The sequence below is a fragment of the Aphelocoma coerulescens genome, chromosome 20 (assembly GCF_041296385.1).
Source record: "Aphelocoma coerulescens isolate FSJ_1873_10779 chromosome 20, UR_Acoe_1.0, whole genome shotgun sequence".
NCBI classification, from domain to species: Eukaryota; Metazoa; Chordata; class Aves; order Passeriformes; family Corvidae; genus Aphelocoma; species Aphelocoma coerulescens.
Genome location: NC_091033.1, coordinates 12,530,296 through 12,550,519, shown reverse-complemented (window position 1 = coordinate 12,550,519; position 20,224 = coordinate 12,530,296).

Genomic DNA, 20,224 nt, shown 5'->3' with positions numbered 1-20,224 from the left:
CAGATGAAGTTTGCCAAAGGACAGTAAAATAAATTAATTCAACACCTAATAATAAAAAAGTCTGGCACAGATGTCCCAGCCTGTTTGTAATGTGGACAAACTCTTGGACAAAGTAATTTTTTGGAAGATAGTCTTTGGGACATGAAGACAATCACCTGTATTCCAAGGTTGTTCCAGGTGAGTCAGAGCATGTTTTATTTTCCTAGTTACCTGTGCACAAAGGCACTACTAACCACATTTCCTACAGCTGGGAAAGCATCCGTGTAGGCAAAGGTTCCTTTTGTACTTACACTGCACTGACCCTGAAGCTGCACAAAGGCGCACGAGGAAATTAAATTGATTTTTCTCCATTTTCATGTGTAAGGGATGGAATTAGTACATCTTACTCCTCAGGCCCCATTGTGATTTGTGTCTTGGAAATTCTGTTGCCTTGGTATGTGCTGTCTTCTGGGCTCTGGGTGGGAAAGCAATAGTTTTCCAAAACTGCTGTGCAGGGATTTTATCTTTTTCCCTTTCATGTTTTCTTTCAAATGCTTCTCTTACACAAAACCCACAGAGAGAGTTCCAGGCAGCATCCACCCATATGAAACCAGACAATTTTTCCACAATCTTTTTATAGATTTGATAATATTTAACTCTGCATGCCTTAAAAATGTATGGAGTACATAAAATTCATTATAAATGTCACCAAATGGGCCAATGGCTTTTTAATATCACTGCCACAAGACTGCATTTTAACCTATTTCCTGTCTGGATCCATTCCAGTGGCAATTCCAGGAGGGGAATATATTTAGTCTATGTTTACTTAGTCTGTTTAACTTTCAGTTAGTGTCTTTGGCTGATCCCGTGGCCGTGCTATTTTGGGATGATTTATACAATATTTACATTAAATTCTGCTAATATTTCCTTGCCTCTTGAAGTCGGATTACACTATTTACATCTCAAAGGCCCAAGCTGGAGGAATAAGCAGCTGTTCCAGGCACCAGAGAGAATTTAGTGTAGGGGAGGCTGCCAGCAATGAGACCATGAGTCTGAAATACTTGTGGAGGAATTATTTAGGATTGGACCAGTCCTCCATGAAGGAAGGGGGAATCATGGAATGGTTTGGGTTGGAAGGGACTTTAAAGAATGTCTAGTTCCAAACCTCCTGCCATGGGCAGGGACACCTTCCACTGTCCCAGGCTGCTCCCAGCCCTGTCCAATCTGGCCTTGGACACTCCCAGGGATGGGGCAGCCACAGCTTCTTTGGAAAACCAACTCCAGGTGTGAGGTTGTTCCCCTCATAGAGAAGAATTTCTTCCCAATATCTAATCAAATCTGCCCTTTCTCAGCTTGAAGCCATTGCCCCTTGTCCTGTCACACTCTTGTCCAAAGTCCCTCTCCAGCTCTCTCGGAGCCCCTTTAGGCACTGGAAAGGGCTCTAAGATCTCTCTGGAGCCTTTTCTTCTCCTGGCTGAACAACCTCAGCTCTTTCAGCCTGTCTTCACAGCAGAGAAGCTCCAGCCCTCTGAGCATCCTTATGGCCTCCTCTGGACTTGCTCCAGCTGATCCATGTCCATAGATCAGAGGGAATTCCCTTCATGTCTCCAGTGGGGGAGCAAAGCCCTCAGCTGAAGGCAATGAAGTGTCTCTCTTACTCTGGCCTCTCTGTGGTGTGGCAGGAGAAGCAGGACAATGGTCCTGAGCTTTGTGATTGAGCCTTTACAAAGCTGAGAGAAACCTTCAAATCAAAGGTTGGATGCTGAGGTCGTATTCTTTACAGCAAACAAACAAACAAAAAAGTAGGGTTTGGATTTATAACAAAAATTAAGACCAAACAGATTCAGCATCACTTAATTTGACTGCAAACATGCATCGCAGTTGGAGAGGAAAACATTCCTCTCTGCATGAATGGAAATTTATCTTCAGGATTGACCTGTGCAGTAATGAAGCAGCAAATGGATGAGATCAAAGTGCACAGAGCCAACCACCCTCAATCCCAACAATATTTGGCAGAACAAATGATTCTCCTGCATTGAAGGCACAATGTAATTTAGTGGTCCAGGGAAAAAATCCAAACAATGAAAATATTTGACAGCTACTGTTACTTAGAGGGGGGGGGGGAAGAATCCAAATTAGCTGGAATTTCAGGCTATAATGATTCTCAGAGGACTCTACAGACTTTTTAAGTATAGAGGATGGTTCCAACAGACATTCTTAATGGCTTGAAACTCTGGAAGCAAACCTTGCTTTGAAAGCCAGTGAAACTTTAGGATGAATAAATATTTTTTTTCTTTTTACTCAATTTAGTTCTCATTTTCAAGTCCATGAATTGTCTATAGTTCATGAACAAAATGTTTCAAGTCTTATATCCTTGCTAATCCACTCTAACACTGGGCTGAAGGACATTCATTGTACTTTAAAAATGTCTCATTTGCAAGGTTACTCACTTCAATACTAAGAAAAACTTCATCAGTAGTAAGAAAAACATACCTGTGGATAAATAATCTGTCATCCAGAAGGATTTTGTTGGCCTTGGAACAGATCAAATGACATACAAAAAAAGAATAAAGGGCAGAGCCAAAGCGAGAACTGAAGCAGAAATTCCTGTGATTCAGAATGCTCACGAAATAGAAAGTCTTTCTGGCTTGGACAGCACAAAGCAAAGTACAAAGCAGACAGATAAAACCTCTCTGGCTCCTCGAGTTCATTGTCATGAAATATTCTGAACCACGGGGGTGGGAGGAAAAAAAAGAAGAGTTCAACTGAATCATTCCTGTTTTCTAGGAACAAGGGGGTGAGATTGCTAAAGAGCATTTTTAGCTCAGATGAATAAATAAACCAGACCAGGGTATGGGATAATGGAACTTCTAACCACTGCAGGTGTGAGGTGGTAACAGAGTGTTAACCAAGCCTTTCCTAAAAGCTTTTGCTGACTTGGTCACTGATAATCCCAGTCTGGGATACTCGGGCTGATTTATGGGCACTGAAAGGATGATGTGAGTTAAATCATCTAAACTGTACCTGCTTGGTAACCCCTCTGAATAACCAGGGTGTTTACATTGCCCATCACACAGGGCACCAAACAGGTGCCAGATTACTTTGTCAGAAGTTTAATTTTCCCTGAAAGGCCACAGAGATGATGTGCAGTGTGAAAATGAGCATCTGTCCCTGAGTATGACACGAGGACAGCCCTGGCAGGGGATTTCTCTGAGGGCAGACACACACACACACACCACTGGGACCAAGCCTCTGCCAGGGCAGCAGTGCTCATTCAGGACAACTGACACCACCTTTTTAGTCCACACATGATTCAAATCCTTAAAAAACTAGAAACTATTAAGTGTTACTATATTAATTGTTTTAGATGGTTTTTGCACTGATCACATACATATTGTACCTGTACTTCATGCTCAGCCTCAAAATGATGGTAACCACCAGGTCAAATCACTAAAACAATCTAAAAATCAATGGAGTTCAGTGTTTTGTGGATGATTTAGAAAGACAAAATCTGAGGAAACTGTGCCTGTAAATCCTCTGTGTGCTGATCATGTTTAAATTTTTAGCACCAGTTGACCATATCATAATGGAACACAAGTTCATGTTTTTAGTCTCTTTATTAGTGTTTTTTATGTGATGTTCATACAGTTGAAGGCAGTTACTGAGCTCTAAGTAGGAACATCTGGGAAGAAAATAATTTTCCATGTACATTGAAGTGTGCTGGGCAACAGCAGTGTTTGGGAGGGACAGAGTGGAAAATGTACACATCTGGATAAAATACACTCAGTCCCCTCGGGCAAGGGCAGCTCTGGGTGCAGCTCCTGGAGGGCAGAGAGATTCATTCCTGCAGGTCCTGGCTGCCTGTGGAGACACTTCTCCATCCTGGTGGGCTGTTTCCACTTCCCCACGTCATCTTTCCTACTGGTAATGGCTCCTTGGCTTCTCCCTGCCCCGAGCTGAGCCAGGGCTGCCACCGGCTCCTTTTGCCATCATTTTTCTGCACAGCCCAAGGAGAGAACAGGGACAGAGGCACAGAGTGATGCTGCTGCTTCACCTGCATCCTGGAGATGCTGCTCTTCCTCCAGTGGGCTTTTGGTTTGCTTCAAATTCTCACTTTTTTTCTGTCTTATTTTGATTAATTTCATCCAGCTTCTTGAAAACAAAGTTAAGGTGATGACTGCTGTAAATTAGGTGTGCACATTGTCTGAACTCAGTGTCTTACAAACACTGTCCTCATGACATAAACCTGTAACTTCAATGTTATAGAAATCACCAGAAAACTCAGATTTGATTTAGAAATTGTTTTAAAAATGAGAAACGTTTATTTTTTAGTCTAAACTTTTTTCAACTAGTCAAATACTTTTATTCTATTGTTTTTGGTTTTTTTTTTTTAATTTCCTGTCAGATCAGTCCTGATGAATAAATCCAGACTGCAAATTGGGAAATATTTTTCCTGAAGACGTAAGATTAAACTAAAGCCAAGGAGGCATTGGCTGTAGGCCTGGTGTTTAGAACACCAGCCTTTTGTTTGTTATGGGCATCCACACTCACAACTTTCTTTTCCATCAGGCTGTCGCATTCTTTCTCCTAAGACTGGGTATCCCACCAAAGTTCTTCTTCCTGAACCATCCTTCACAAGCAATTTCACAGCACTTCACCACTTTTTCCATCTGTCTGAAATCCTTCCACGATAGTAAAATAGCATTGCCTTTGTCTTCAGCAGACTTAGCAGTGGGCAAGCCCACAAACCTAATCTGAAGCCTGTTGTATGAATATCAGAAGGGATGAGGGCGGTTCTTAAATGTGTATTTTGTTGGATATCACTTTGACATGTGAGATGTAAAGGCTGTGAGAGAAACAGACTTTAATCTCTTTGGCCAGCAGGAATTGAGCATATGCCTTTTAAAATTGCCCCCCTCCTAGGAACACATGTAAACTTGCAAGTCAGGAAATAATAGAGAGACAATTATTCATCCGAGTATTAATACTTCTTCTGATATTATTGTTTTTATTTTTGTGGAGCACAGCTTACTTTGGACCAGGCCAGCATTTGGAAGGTCTCCATCCCCAGATCTGATATCCAAAACAGGAAGCGGATTTGACAGGCACATGCAACACTATAGGCAAACACAAAGCACCACCGTAAAGGGTTGGCTCCAGACCAGCTTTGTATGTGATGTTGAAACATTTGGTGTTCTGCTTAAGGTTTCTGCGAGGAAACATCTGTGAGATTCTGCTGCAGATAACACAAAATGTTTGATCAATCCTTGTTCACCTAGAGAGGCACTGGGAAAGGCTTCACTGGAGAATGAAAATGTGCCTCGTGTTGGGATAGCCTGGGTGACCTGAGGCTTGCAGGGCTGTGTGCATCCCCTTGCTGGGGGTCCTGTCACCATTTGCTTCATCCATCTCCTCTCCCCTGGCTGTCACAAATATCTAAATAGGATTTTTGTTTTAAAGAGCCCTTTGCAACCTCTTTAGCCCATGCAGGTCAATAGATTATTTAGCCCACTGACTGAAGCAGAAGTCATTGAAATGATTTCTAGCCAACTGGCAAATGCATTCCAGCTCTCTTTAATAGAGAAAGCCAAACAGAAATAGAAGGATGAAAGTCAGTGCAAAAAAAAAAAACCCAAAAACGACTCAGGGCAAACTCTGCTCGCACTGCAAAGTTCTCCTTCTCCTGGTAAACACCACAGCCTGATATACAGCAGAGCTTGGTACTGCTTGGCCCTCCTGTGACATTGCTCCAGCAACCTCTCAGTGATTAAAATAAGGCTTCTATCCCCAGGCAGGGTCAAACAGACCTTGGCACCAGCCTGTGGATCACCAGGAGTTCAGGCTGCCACAGTGGTGTAAATGAAACTGAAGCTCACAAAACCTTTCTTTTTTCTTTTCCCCAACAAAATTCAATAGAGAAGTGACAGTTTTTCCTCCCTCTGAAAATCTGTGCTAATGGACACTCTGGGTTTGGTTTTCCTGCTTCCCTGATGCTGGGCCACACAGGACCAAAAAAGCACAGTGTATGTATTCCAAATGCCACCATGCTGCCATTGAAGCTGAGAACTGACAATGTGGCAGCACAGAAATATCTCCAGTATTTAACTAATGTTCCCTTAAGCAGCAGGCCAAGGATTTCCAAAAGAAGATTATGTGGTTTGTCCCCTCCTGTAATAAGAAAAAAACAAATCTGTTGGGCATGATGCTCTCCCCATACTGACTTGACACCTTTTCTAAAATTATCCCTGTCTGTGGCTGCAAATGCCCCCAGAGTAGGTGCCTTATCTTGCCTTAAACGTTGTCACTTAGCAACTGAGGTCAAAAATGCAGAGATTGGGGAAGAGCAGTCGCTGCTCCTGAACACATGTAATGTGTTTTCTTCTACCTTCCATGGCATTGCTTGTTTTTCTCAAATACTTGAAACAGTGAGAGCTGAACAACTGGTAGAAACAGAGGAATGTTCTTGGCAGCAGAAACTTCTGCTTCAGGAGCCAGGTATGGTCCTCCCAATAGTCTGTGTTGCTCCCATATTGGCTGGAAGGTCTCTCCTGTGAGCATGAGCCCTTTCCATCTGAATTCCATGTGCTGTTTTGTGATATCCAAAAGCCTGTTCCCATTCCAGCACCAAAGCAAAGCACGGCTGAGGGGTTTGCCAGAGCACACGTGGAGTTTCCCAGCCAAGCTGGGTACCTGTGTCCACAAATGAAGTGCTTGTGTTTGCACAACTAGCATTTAGTAAAACTGTCCTAAGGACATTTTGGTAACAGGTTCCAGCCTTAGTTTAACACAATGTTTATCTGCACTGCTAAAGAGAAGGTCAGAGCACCACACCAGGAGGAACTTGTGCTGTTTCTTTACTGTGCTCATTCCATGTCACTTTTTGGAGAGATTCTTGTTTATCTTATGTCTCTCAATCACAAGTTGCCTTAGCAACAGTCAGACTGCGAATGCATAGAGGAGCTGCAATTAAACCACATTTGCACCTTATTTTTCCCACAGAACTTGCAGAGGTACACAAGCAACACAGCACCTTTCCTCGTGTGGTATTGAGGGAGATTTAGAACCTTACAAACTACACAAGTCAAAAAGGCAGCATAGTTTGGAGGGGAGGTCTGACCCAGTGGCCATAGCTTTTATAGGTGTAACTTAGGGAGTTCAGGTTGCAAAGGCTTTGGCGGAAGGAATTGCTTTGTGTGGGCATTGCACAGCACACTGTGAGATCTGAGCATTATCAGAAAATGGAGGTGAAGTCTAATTGCTGCACTTTTCTTCAGTATCAGCAAATGGCTCTTTTCTCCAACAGTTAATTAAATCAGCATAGGAGGAAGAAAGTTTCACGTGGCTCTAAAGCACCCTCCCCTCTGGACTCCACGTTCTGCGTTGAAGTGCCGCGGACAAAACGAATTACAAGTGTTCCTAACACCAGTGTTCTCCCGTGCAGGCTCCAGCACTGGCCACTAACTGCTCCAGGCTCTCCTAAAAAGCCAAATTCTTGGGCTGTGATAAACTGGTAGGGCTGGAACAAGCTCCCAGGATTTAATAACGAGAGTTGGACTTTGCATGTGGCCTGCCCTCAGAGGCTGAAAATGAACACGCCGGACTGCAGGGATTTCATGAGTGCCTTTGCCAAGTAATCCTGGTTTGTCCCTCACATCATTCCTAACATGTTTCAGGTTGAGGGAGAGTACAATACAGCACCAGAATGAAAACACAGTTAGTTTTACTTTTCTCTGAGAGGCTGGCTTACCTGAGTAGGGACTGAGAAAACGTGGAATTCCTCTCTTTGTGCCAAGAAGCATGCTGGGCAGTCAGTGTGGTTCGAAGCCAAAGCTGATGAGGACTGATTGTGTGATTCGAGGGAAGAATTCCTCTGGGGAGGTATTTAGCCCTGCAAAGAAACTTGGGACAAGCAGGATGTTCCCGTAAGCAGGAAGGAATGGGGAACTACGCAAGGCATGAACGCCTCTGGTCACGAGCCATCAAATGATGCAGGACCAAACCAGCAGAACAAAAGTGGCTCAGCTGCAATTGTGATGCCCTGGGCCTGCAAGGCAACAGAAACAGGAAAAGAAATTCTGCCATTTAAATTCCGATGTGCTTCAAAATTCGTTGTTATCAGTGCATAGATTTTCTGTGTTATCCTTTTTGATTCCCTTGTGCAAAGCAAAATTAGGGATTAATCAGCTCCAGAGTGAAAATGTGGTGTGTCTGCACCAAGCAAGTGGGCATCCTGAAGGCTGATTTGGCCTGCCCGTAAGGAATGAGGTAGGACAGAATCCTTTAGGGAGCCAGGGGTCAGTGACCTTTTGGCCATGTTTCTTGGCCCTTCTGGTCTTGGTCTCCACCACCCTCATGGAGTTGGTATATTCAGTCCCTGTGCCTTCCATTTGCTGCTCCAAATGCTGTTATAGTCCCATTTCGATAGAAAAGCAGATGTCACACTGGAAAACTATTGCACATTGAAATTATGTGCAAATGTTATAAAAACTATCCTGTTAATGTATTGTAAAGTCAGTTTAGGCAGCCATAACAGACCAGGTGAGCACATATGCTCTTCTTCATCACCCTAAAACTGAGGCCACACGATGTACTAGACAAAGCAAAGCTTCTCTTTAGCACTGGTTCCTTATCTCTTGTACATGCTGTGAACAAACTTTATCCCAAATCCATTTTTGCTCTCTGCTGGGGTTTGAATTCGGGTCGTGGAATACAACACAAAGCTCTTTGTTGTTCCCTTCCTCCTCGTGTTCCTGGTCTTCCGAATGAGACAGTATTTTGGGAATTTAGGCCTTTGACAGATTTTGGGGTTTGTTTGCATTTTGGTTTGGTTTTTTTAAAATACTTTTAAGTGTGACATTACTTCAAAATATTCCAAGATCAGGAATCTGTAGGCAGAAGATATTGCCAGCATTGACTCTGCTGAGCTTGCCAAGCAGAAAGCAGTGCTGGAAAATGTACAGTTTCATAATTTTCCATCTATTCTATTGAATAATTAACTTGAAATCTCTCTTATGTCTACCACCCAGAAATGTAACTGCAGTAATAAAAAAAAGGGGGGGAAGGTGGGGGGTGGAAAAGCACCCTTGTGATATAAACCACAGCAAATTGCATGACAGTAACCAAATGTGCAGTGAAGTTGCTCCAGTAAAGCATTTATTCTCTCTTCCAAGGACAGACTTATTCAGTCCTTGTGTTATAACTGAGATAAAGGATAGGATAACCTAATAGATGGTGCAATTGGATACCTTTTTTTGGTTTGTTTTATTTTGTTATAGCCAATACTGGATATGGTTTAGTGTATCTAATACACCACATTTGTACTGCATTCCAGAAGTAGAGCCATGCTTTGGCGTCCCACCATCCAATCCCAACATTACAAACCCAATCTTCCCAACTGTACTTTAGTAGGTAAGGACAAAAATGCCCTTCCCAACAGGCAGCAGATGTGGAATGCCTCTTGGATCATAAGGCAGGAGAAGCTGTGCAGGAGCTGGACAGACACCGTCCCCCTTTCGCTGTGCCGGCTGCAGGTCTGGGGAGCCGTGGGACAATCTGCAGGAAGATGAGATGGGAAACAAAGTGCATTGTATGGGGTGATGGAGCTCTGAAATAAGAGGTGACTTTAATTGAGAACAATGATGGAATTAAAAGAAATCCCACATTTGTTTGGCAATACTATTGATATTGGGAAAGGTATTTTAATTCAAAGCCATCTCTCCATCTTTCCACGAGCTCTGCTGTGCCTCTGGGAGACAGCCTTGAGCATGAACTTGACTTCTCTACTGCTTAGTTTTGATTTTGACTGTAGCATTTTATCTCTTTATGAAAATTGTTGTAATCAGAATGTCCTAGACCCTTTCCCTGCAGTTTGAAGGCAAACTGGGAATGTGGATTGCTGGTGCATTTTGAAGGGGAAATGCTCTGATAATATGAGGTGAAAGGTTTGGATATGAATGAGGTTGATATGAATGCAAATAAAATCTATTAACAAGAAGCTTTGGGTAAACTTTGTCTTTTAGATAATGAGAGAGGGATTGGTTGTTTCTTAAAGTACAGAGAAGCACATCTTCCTGATTTCTCTTCTGCCCCAAATGTAAAACATCTTTTACTGAAAACAGAGTGCTTATTGCATAACCAATGAAAATAGAATTCAGATCATCACCTTTGATGATCTCTATTTTAAATTAATCAATAGCACATGGGAAAACCCTGAAATCCTGATTTTGTTTCCTCAGACACAAAACTGACCAAATGCCAGTTTAAAATAAACCAAAAGAACTGGCATGTTTTGTAAGTCAACAATTTTTTATTGCCAATTTATTCCTTGAAGGTGTGGGGCTGCGAAGTTGGGATTGTTAATGGGATGGAGAAGCACAGACTTCAGCTACCTCTTCATTGCAGTGGGTATTGCCAAGCTAATAATGCAGTTACAGGGTGCTGCTTTCAATGAGGGGTTAGTTGTGCCAAAAAAAGCAACACTTATAGATTAGGTCATATATTCATGTTGTCCAATTGTTTCATGTACCAACTTTACTGAGTATTTTCTTTAAGGGTAAATAATAACCAAGGGTATATTTTACAGACTATTCTTCAAAACAAGTTTCCAAAAATAATAAACACAGGAAAGCAAGTTCATATCAGTTATTAAAAACTCAGCTAATAGAATTTAAAGTAAGTAAAGTAAAAAATTTTTAGTAATAGAACAATGGAAAAAATTATCCTTCTTTTCCAGGAGAGCTTTCCATGCTAAATTGCACTCATGTACAAGAACTGTCAGAATGCTACAGTTTCAGCAGGATGAATGAAGTTATATATGATAGACTAAAATTTAAACCATGCATATTTTATGACTAAAAAGAAACCATTTATGAAAAAAGAAATCCAACTGCTGGTGAAGGTGAGGTGCAAGGAGTGTCCCTGTGCCAACAGCAATTGTTCTCATTGCTTCAGAAAGGGGGAACAAGCTCAGAGGGAGCTGTTCCTGTTTCCTTGCCCTTCAGTTCTCAGATGGAAAGCACAAACTGTGTCCATCGATTGCTTTGCAGGTACATTTACTGTATACATTTCCAATCATCAAACCAAAGGCTGGGATTTGCTTTCTGTCCAATAATCCTCATTTTCTCTGAAATGGGAACTATTGATCCCTTATATTTCACTTTAATCCAGACTCTTTATTGCTGAACAAGTACTTTGAAATGTGGCTGTAGGATCATTCTTTCTGAATTAGAGTTTCTCTGATTGGTTTCTTTCCTGATACAAGTAACTAGTCAAAGCAGAAGTGTTCTTCACATTGAAAACTAACAAAAAAACCCATTTTTTTTAATTAATGCTCTAAAGTCTAGTTCTTGAGTTTAACATGAATGCACACAGTCTCTATACAATGTATCCTTCAATGCTTAATAGGCCATATGAAGAGACTTTAAAGAACATTCTAAGTAGCAACCCAAGCATCACAGAGGCCTGAACTGTCCACCTAAATTAACTCAAATGCTTTTGAGGAATGGCTACAGTGTCATCCTGTACCAACTGAGCTCAGAGCAAACTAGGCTGGAGACTGGGAACAGTAGAGGTACAACAGCACGAGACTTCTGGTTTATATCCTCAGTAATACTCAGGACAGGATTAACTGGCAAGGCAGGACACAATTAAGTTGATCTAGAGATATTAGTACTGTTGCCTCACTCAACAAATCCTCTTTCTGTCATATTAATTATTTACTGAAGCCATTTGCTACTTAAACTGTGAAAGCTGAAACGCATCTGTGAATTTTCCTTTTAATCTCTGGCTAAGGATTTTGTAGTAGATAATCCAGCAGAGTGTGTATGGTGGGTCTGTGATTTCTGATGCCAAATGTATCTGTGAATGAACTTTGCAGCTCAGAAAACACAGAGCTCTTTACGATTATTTGCCACAAAAGCAATTACAAGCTGTTTGGAGGCTGGTACTTGTGTGCAGTCTCCTTTTATGTTATTGTTAGCTTTAAAGGGAATTCATCACAGGGTGAAGCAGAGCTCCCATCCAGAGTTCAGTCAGAATGTTTGCACCCCTCAGCACATGGATGGAAATGATCAGTTGAAGCAATGCAGGTGGTCAGACTGTGCCCTGCATCACACCAATTCCCAGGGCTTCCCCCAGCCCTGGGCAGCTGCCTGCTGCTCCCACACAGGAACAGGAATTAGTCCAGGGACTGTGCCTTAATTACAGCCTTTCCAAAGGGAGTTTATGTCTGTGGATGTTCCCCTCTGTGGAGTGTCAGTGCTGCAGAGGAACGAGTCCTTCTCAAGTCCCCAGCGCAAGCGAGGCAGTTAAGGAGCGACACTCTGCAGGCTCCACACACTCATCTGTTTCTCTATTCCAACTCCAGGTTATTGCTGCTCTCAGTGGAATTTAAGTCAGTCCATGGGAAGGCTGAGTGATAGTTAAATTTGCATTCTGCACCTAAAATCTTGTTGGAATGACTGCAGACTGGCTGGTGCTGGCTGTAGGAAGAACTATTTCATAATGGGAGCACAGATGTCCTCAGCAAAAATTAATAAAGCTCATCAAAACTTCCTTTGCTGCCCAGTGAAAAGCGCTCCTTGAAATACAGAAAATCACATTTTTAAATGGAAGAGAAACCAAAGTATCTTGTATCACGTTAACAAAGGTGTCTTTTTTGCCACATGGAACTGTTTCTTATCATGAAAAGACTTCATTGCCTTCATTGTTCCATTCTCTTATAATTTTTTTCAGTAGTAATAGCAGCAAGGGCAATCATGAATGCTTTGTACTTCCAGGAGGGCTTTATAAATGGGAGTCTTCAAGGTTTTTTTTCCTTGACACCGCTGTTCTCTCTTTCACTTGGGCCTTTCCATTTGGTTCAGTGGAGGCTGAAGGTCTCCAGCTTGGCACTGAAGGACCGTCCTGGGTGAAGGGCAGCTGTCTCTCTGTCCTAACAAACACAGGTCTTTTCCTTGGACACTCCAGCCTGGTGTGTTTGGCTCTGTCCAGGCAAAGAGTTAATCCTTATTTACAGAAACCATTGGGAAGTTGAAAACAATGACAGTGAAGTAACAGCAAGATACAGCATGTGAGGAGGATGAGAGAGAACATTGTATTTTCCAATGGTTTTTTCTGTTGTTGCACCAGAAGAGGAGAGGTGAACAACTCCGGATCACTCCCTTTTGTGCCTGCACCTGAGCACTGCAGCATTAGCAAGGAGGAAGAACAGGCAGACACCTGGACTGATGAGACAGCAGATGTGAGAAAGCATGGAGCGAAAGAACAGCCAAAACGGGGAGAAAGAAATGAAGCAGTTTTGTTCTTTTTTTAAATTTTAATGAGGCTGGTGTTAATACACTGGGGCCTCATTAGCAGCTTATAGACGGCACTGAAGCTGGCCATCTCAAAGCAGCAGCTCTGCCTTTGTTCTTGGTGGACACTTTGAGGGATGTGGTACCGCAGGACCAGGCACAGCCAGCCCGTGGCACTGGTGACATCTAGAGGACTCCAGCTCTCGGCACCAGCCACAGCTTCGTGCAGGGGAAGGATGGGCTTCCCGGCCATGGGGCATCTCCTGCTGCCAACTGAGCTCACCTCACAGTGATGTGGCAGAGGAGAACATTAAAAATCTCTCCGTGTGCACATGTAACTGCCCCTGAGGAAACTCTCCGCTGTAGTTTCAGATTTCATTAACTGTGGGTGTAAATTGCACTACTGCAAGCAGGGAATAGACCAAAACCTGCTACTTCAGTGCTGTGATTGACTTATCAGGAGCCTGTGTCTGGGGAAGCTCTGACACCATCCCCACAGCCAGGGTCGAGTGACAGTGTGTGACACAGAGCAGATGCAGCTGCTGTGCTCTGGGAGCATTTCCCCTGTTCCCTTCCCAGTCACTTGATGGTATCTTGCCCTGGAAGCAGTGCACAAATAATCAGATCACATAATTATGACCACAACTGCAGCTACAGTGCATCGATGCCTCTATTTCCTGCAGTCCTAATGACAAGCAACATGAAAAAATGCACAGAGAAGGTGTAAGTGGGATCTCCAACTGCTCTGCAGGGCTGCTGCTTCCCAGCTCTTGTGGGAACGTCACTGCAGTACCTTCCTGAGAGCCTGGGTTTGCTCAGCCTCCGTGGTCCTGGCAGCTCCGACTCTCCCTTGGCTCTGGAGTGTGTTGGCACAGAGGTTCAGTGGCAGAGCTGCCAGGCTGCTCCAGGGCTTGCTGGAAGTGGGGACACCAGCCTTCCCCACATCCCCTGTCCTGTGCAGCCAGCGGTGCTTTCGTGTTCTGTGCTTTTTTCACCAAGAAAAGTAGATCTCTTGTTTCTCTGACATTTTCTCCTTTAAAGCTGCATGAGAACAGTGAAGACTAGCAGGCAAAGTCAGCCTGACCCAGTGCTTCAATGGCAAATATTAAACTGCAGCGCTCAGAGAAATTATGAAATCTCTACTGGTAGAATTTAACAACCTACTTACACTGGAGCCAACCAGGACAGATTTATAAAGCTGTAAAATAAGCTAATTCTGTTTTAAATTATTTCAGAACCTGAACAGCACAAGCTGTCTTTAAAATCAAAGGGCAAATTTGACATTAAAAAATGAGATTATACATTGTGGCCAAAATTAAATGCTGTTGACCCAATCACATAACAAGTATTTGTGAGGAATAGCAGGGACAAGGATTTCTGGGATCGTTTCCACTCAAAGAGAAAATTGAAGGTAGTCTCCATTTCTCTCAAGCCTCCAGACCATGCTATTCTAAAAGTCCTCTTCCACATGACATCCTTCCATGCCCTCAATACCTCCCTGCTACTTGTTTGCCCTTTCTCTTGCTCACAAAGTGCTGTGGGACCATCAGTGCCCAAATCAGCTGGGTCCTTGTTTGCAGAGTGTTTCTCAGAAACCCCCTTGGGCTGCAGAGTCAGGCCTGGGACTTGCCACACTTCAGGTTTTAGTCACTCAAACCAGAGGTCTGTAATTGCTCCATCGCTAAGGCTGACAGAGCAGCGTGTAGCCCTGTTACCCACTTCAGTTCAGCCTTGTGTTAATTCCGTGAATAAGAGCACTGACATACGATACAGGGTTTGCAGCACAGAGCTTTTAACCAAAGCAGGATGCTGGCCGAACTCCAGGACATACAGTTGTTCTCTGCTTATTACACTAAACATGCAGTTATGTTATCCAAACTGTACATCTGAGTAAGAGTTTGCTACTTCAGCTGAAACGCTTTGCTCAGATCTTACTTGCTTTTTCCAAAAGGTTGTGTGATGTCTTCAGACACTGATTCAGAAATGAGTGTTCGTGTCCTACTGCTTTAGTCACATGGACTGAGGAACGCGCTTGCAGTGAAGCAACACAGGCTGGCTTCAACCTTCTCCTTCAGAAAGGCAACTCGTGCTCCTTTAGGATACGAGGACAGCCGCGGAATTGGAAGGACGATGGCTGAAGGAATTGCATGTTTCACAGGGAACACGGTCATTGCCAACCGAGTTTTCTAAGTGCTCGCCCTTGCTGCTGGCCGGTGCTGTCTGCGAGTCCCTTATCGCCCCGATGCCAGCGCTGGTATTGCAGCATCGCTCGCCCCGGCTCTCGTTCCTGCCGCAGGCGCTATCTCAATGCGTGAAACCACACGGGCTTGTTTTTTCCTACCCGGGTTGATAAGAGCCAACAGATGTCAGTGCAGCCTGAACAACACGGGGCCGTGCTCTGCTCAGGGCTCTGCTCCTGCAGAAACATCCCCGGGTGGGAGTTCCGCCGTCGGATGGCTGCGGATACCTGGGCGAGGGGGAGAGCGGCGCCCAGAACAGTATCGGTGTGTTAGGGGAGGCTGCACAGGCTCTCACAGCTAAAAATACCCGCCCAAGTATTTTTAAAAACACGTTCGAGGGTCCTTATAAACACACGGACTTTGTTGACAGAACAAGACTGCTCATTTATGTTGTGTATTATCCTTGAAAACCTGCTCTGTTTGTGCAGGGAGTCCCATGACAACCTCGGCTTGCTGAGGGTGCCACAATGATCTCAACAACAAATGTGTCCCTTTATCTGCTGGAGAGGGACAGAGGGGAAGCAGGAAGTATCTGCAGGCTGTAGGGAAAGCAGTTAAGAAATGCGAATAAACTGCTTTATCAAAATGCTGCTTTGCTGTTTTCACAAGTGCAATCCCAGTGGCTTTCTAGCCCAGCTCAGGGCGCCTCTTCTATGCCAAGTTAATGCCAGATTTGTGTGTAAAGCCCAGCAAAATCACTGGAATTGGCTCAGTCATCTGGTTAAGTAATGTCTGAATGGAGGGGATCTGACAATGGGATTTACTCTTTTCCACCTGAAGCCATAAATACGTTTTCAGGTGGCAGCTCTAGGACAGAGAAGGCCGCTCTAGAGAACCTCACACATGGTCGGGGGGGGGGGGGGAAGTGAAAGTATTTTGATATCCCTAAAAGAAAACTGGGGCATGAAGCCACAAACCGAGATAGTCGGGGGAAAACCAACCATTATGATAGCCAAGGGGAGAGGTAGCAAGTTTTATTGTATTTGAGACTGAAAAGTTTGTACTTTGGAGCTTGGATGGTGATACTGGCTGGTTCTGTGCCTGATCTTCTATCTCTCACTGCATTGTCAGGACCAGAGAGAGGACAAATGCTGGATATGGGGATGAAAGATCTCATGGAAATCACCGTGGGATAACTCACCTCTGCATAAAGTTAATCAGGATATGAATAAGTCAGATGTTTATCTATTCAGCTACACACCACACACAGTGAAGAGCAGAGCTTTGCTCCTGGAGTCCAGGACTTATCCCTGTGGCTGATGGGAACCAACAAGGACTGGAAGGGTGTCAGTCAGAACTGACATTTAGACCAGGACATCGTCCCCTCCCCCAGCTGTATCTACATGCTCCAGTCCCTCCAAATAAAGACTTTGCCTTTTTCATACATGGAATGGACTTGGATATCCTAGATGGAGGTGGCTTTGCTCAGCCCACGCCCCACGAGCCCAGGTGGAAGCTGAAAGCTGCTGTCAGGAACAGCAACACTGTTGACCATGTCTCCAGACACTTTGCCATGGCTAGAAGCACCAATACATCTTGTCATTTTATATCTGAAATACAGTTCAAATTGAGCTAATTCTACCCATCGTGCCTTATCTGTGCATCACAATGTTTACTTTACAGATGAGCCACCTTTTAGATTAAGAGATGTGACGAGGCCAGTGACAGTGGCTTTGTGGTTATAGGTATCAGGAGCTCTTGATTTTCAGACTTCTTCAGAAAGAAGACAAAAAATTAACATTTTAGATTTATACTTAAACAAGGATTTAGGAATCCATGATTGAAATTAGGCATTTAGTCACCATTTTAGATCCAAACTACAATGTAGGAAACAGAGAAATGACAGCAAAACAGGAGTTAAGTGAAGGAAAGAACCAAAAGCAAAGACCAGATAGAACCTGCTTCAGCTAAAATGAATGGAAAACTCGCGCAGTCTGCAGTGGGTGTTTAGTCATATAAACACTGAACAAATCCCACAAATGTAGATTTCTCTCCTTATGCCCATAAAGCCTTGTTTTGTAACTGGGTGGCAGGATTTATTTTCAGGAGTGCTCAGCACCCTTTGTTGCTCCAGCCAGACAGTGCACAGCCGTTTCAAGAGCTAAGCCTTTACTCAGATGTCTTTAACCACCATGCCAGGCTACAGCCACCTACACTGGAAAAGCTGAGTGCAAACTGAAGCCCTGGAGAGCGGCTGCCTGTGGGAGGGCAGTGCCAGCAGCAGGGCTGACACATGCTGCTTTGCACCAAGAAATGAGGCTTGTACATATGGATCACTAACAGGGGTGGGAGTTTGAGTTCAGTCAATTATTTTCCCTCCCAAGGTACAAATAAATGCAATTTTTACTCATCTACATTTCTCTTGTTGTCAAATTTCCTAGTGTTGATCCAACTATTTTTGCTTGTGTCCATGTGTCCTCTTTTAACGTTGAAGTCTCGCAGTTGCTGCCTCTTTTCTTCCTTAATATTTTTTGCATTCCCAAATGACCCACTGCTTTTTAACCTCTCCCCTTTCCCACCCCAGTTTCATGGTAGAAACAGCAGAATAAATATGCAGAGAGATCTGCAGCCCAGTGCTCAGGGAAGGACAACTGTCTATTCCCTTCCTCCCTCCTGTCAGGAAGAGGCTGATCTTGAAGGTAATTTCCTCTTCTGTCTTTGAAACTGCTGATTTCAAAAAGCTGTCAGTCTGTGTCATGCAGTCTTTACCCAGGTGAAACATATGACTTTACCCTTGCTGTCACTTTTTGCCACTAGCTGAAACTGGTGTAAGCAGGGAAGTGATGAACTGTGCCTGGCATTGTTAACAGCTGGAATTCAAATAACTACATCTATGCTGTAACCACGGGCAGGGCCATAGCCAGGGCTACAGCAGGATATGAGATTTCTGATTTCCTGAAACAAGTAATTTGTAAGTCGTATGAGTTATTCTAGGGGTTTTGGAATAATAGGATGAGGGAAAGCCTGTCTTCCACTTTGGAATCCTACTTCATTTTCAGATTTCTATTTCAGAGGATGGACATTACAGCCAAGAAAGGCTTGGTGTGCTTTGCAGAACTTGTCACCTGCACTGAAAGTTTTCAGAGTAACCAAACCAAGACAGGCTGACCTTAAACTTGTCTTGCTATGAATTGCACCAGCAGGAAAACTCTACTTGCCTACCCCCAGAGTCAGGAGAACAAATTTATAGGCTCAATGTTCCTACTAGTTTGTCATTTTAATTTTTGGGTTTGTTTGTTTTATTCACAGTCCTCAGGAGAGTTCACTTTCCTTTTTGCAGGTGGCACATGGAGAGATCCCCACAAACCAGCCTGTTTCAAAGAACTTGTCCTGTCTGCAAGTATAAGATTCATCTCATCTCAGTGTCTCTCCAAAAAGCACAGGAAGAGAAAGAAAACTATTAATAATCTTCTAGGCTGACCTTTACATTTTCTTGTTATACTACATTCTCAGGGGTGTGTTCATCAGAAGAACAAACTCTGGGTCCCAGAGGAAAAGGCATTACAACAGTGGAGATAGAATGAGTCATGTGGGCATCTCGAGCCTGATGTGAGGTGGATTAATTGCTGCAACAGGCAGCAACTGCTGCTGAACCTTGGGCTAACAGTGATGTGCAAAGTGAACTTCCCTGCCGTGTAGTGATTTCATTCTTACAGTGACCAATTGCTGTAACAATTCCAGGAGATTTTGAAAGAGAAATTTGCATCAAGAAGACACCTAACTTGTGAGCAAGCACTGAGAGGAGAAATGGAGATTTCAGTGAGAACGACACGGGCTATTTGCAGAGGACAGGCTACAGCACAGAGAGCTGGTTGGAAAGCTTCAACTCCAGAGTGCAGGATGTGTGGCCAGGCCCCAGAGACCATTAGTCATCTCATAAGTGAATGCTCAGAGCTGGCCGGAGATGAGTAGAAAATACAGCATGACAAAGCTGGCAGTGCTGTGCATGGACCGTGCTGCCAGGGAAGGGGGTATGGCCCCAACCGGCATCATCACCCCAGGCCAGGTAAACCAAGAGGACTGAGGAGGTGAATGTGAAGTTTGTTGTCAGAAGGCAAATGTGGTGCCTCCAGAGGAAGTTCATCAGTAACTTCTCCACTGGATGACGGCATTGGTAGAAAATAACAAGAAGTCACTGACAAATATGTGCGTGGCAGGAAGTGAATTAAAAACGGGGCATGAAAATGGCACAGGTGTTGGTGCCATGTCCTTCTTTCCAGTAGGCTCAGGTGTTGTGTTGAAGAGCTCAGGCGCAGCGTCCAAGCTGGACACAGCTCTCTGTGGACCAGCGCTCTCCCTGCCGCCGCAGCATCCTCACGATGGGATGTCGGCTCAGGTCCCGACCTGGCAAAAGCCGGGGTGAAACGTCAGGCTAGCGCTGGCTCCGGTGGTTTGGGGTGCGGGGAATGGGAAGCGCTGACCCCCAGCTCTCCCCGCGGGGCGGGAGGGGAGTCCGCAGACAGCCCGCAGGTCCCCGCCGGCCCCGGGCGCTGCGGGACGCGACCCCCGCTCCTGGGGGGGGGCAGGCGGGGGGCGCGGCGGCCGCTCCCCCGCAGGGCCGGCGGCTGCGGCGGGGGCCGCTTTCCAGAGAATACGGTAAACATGTCCGCATCACGTGCGGCCGCTCCCGCCGGCCGCGGCGCGGGACCGGCCGGGAGGGCGGGACGGGACGGGACCCGCGCTCCGCGCCCGGCCGAGCGGGGCCGCTTTAAG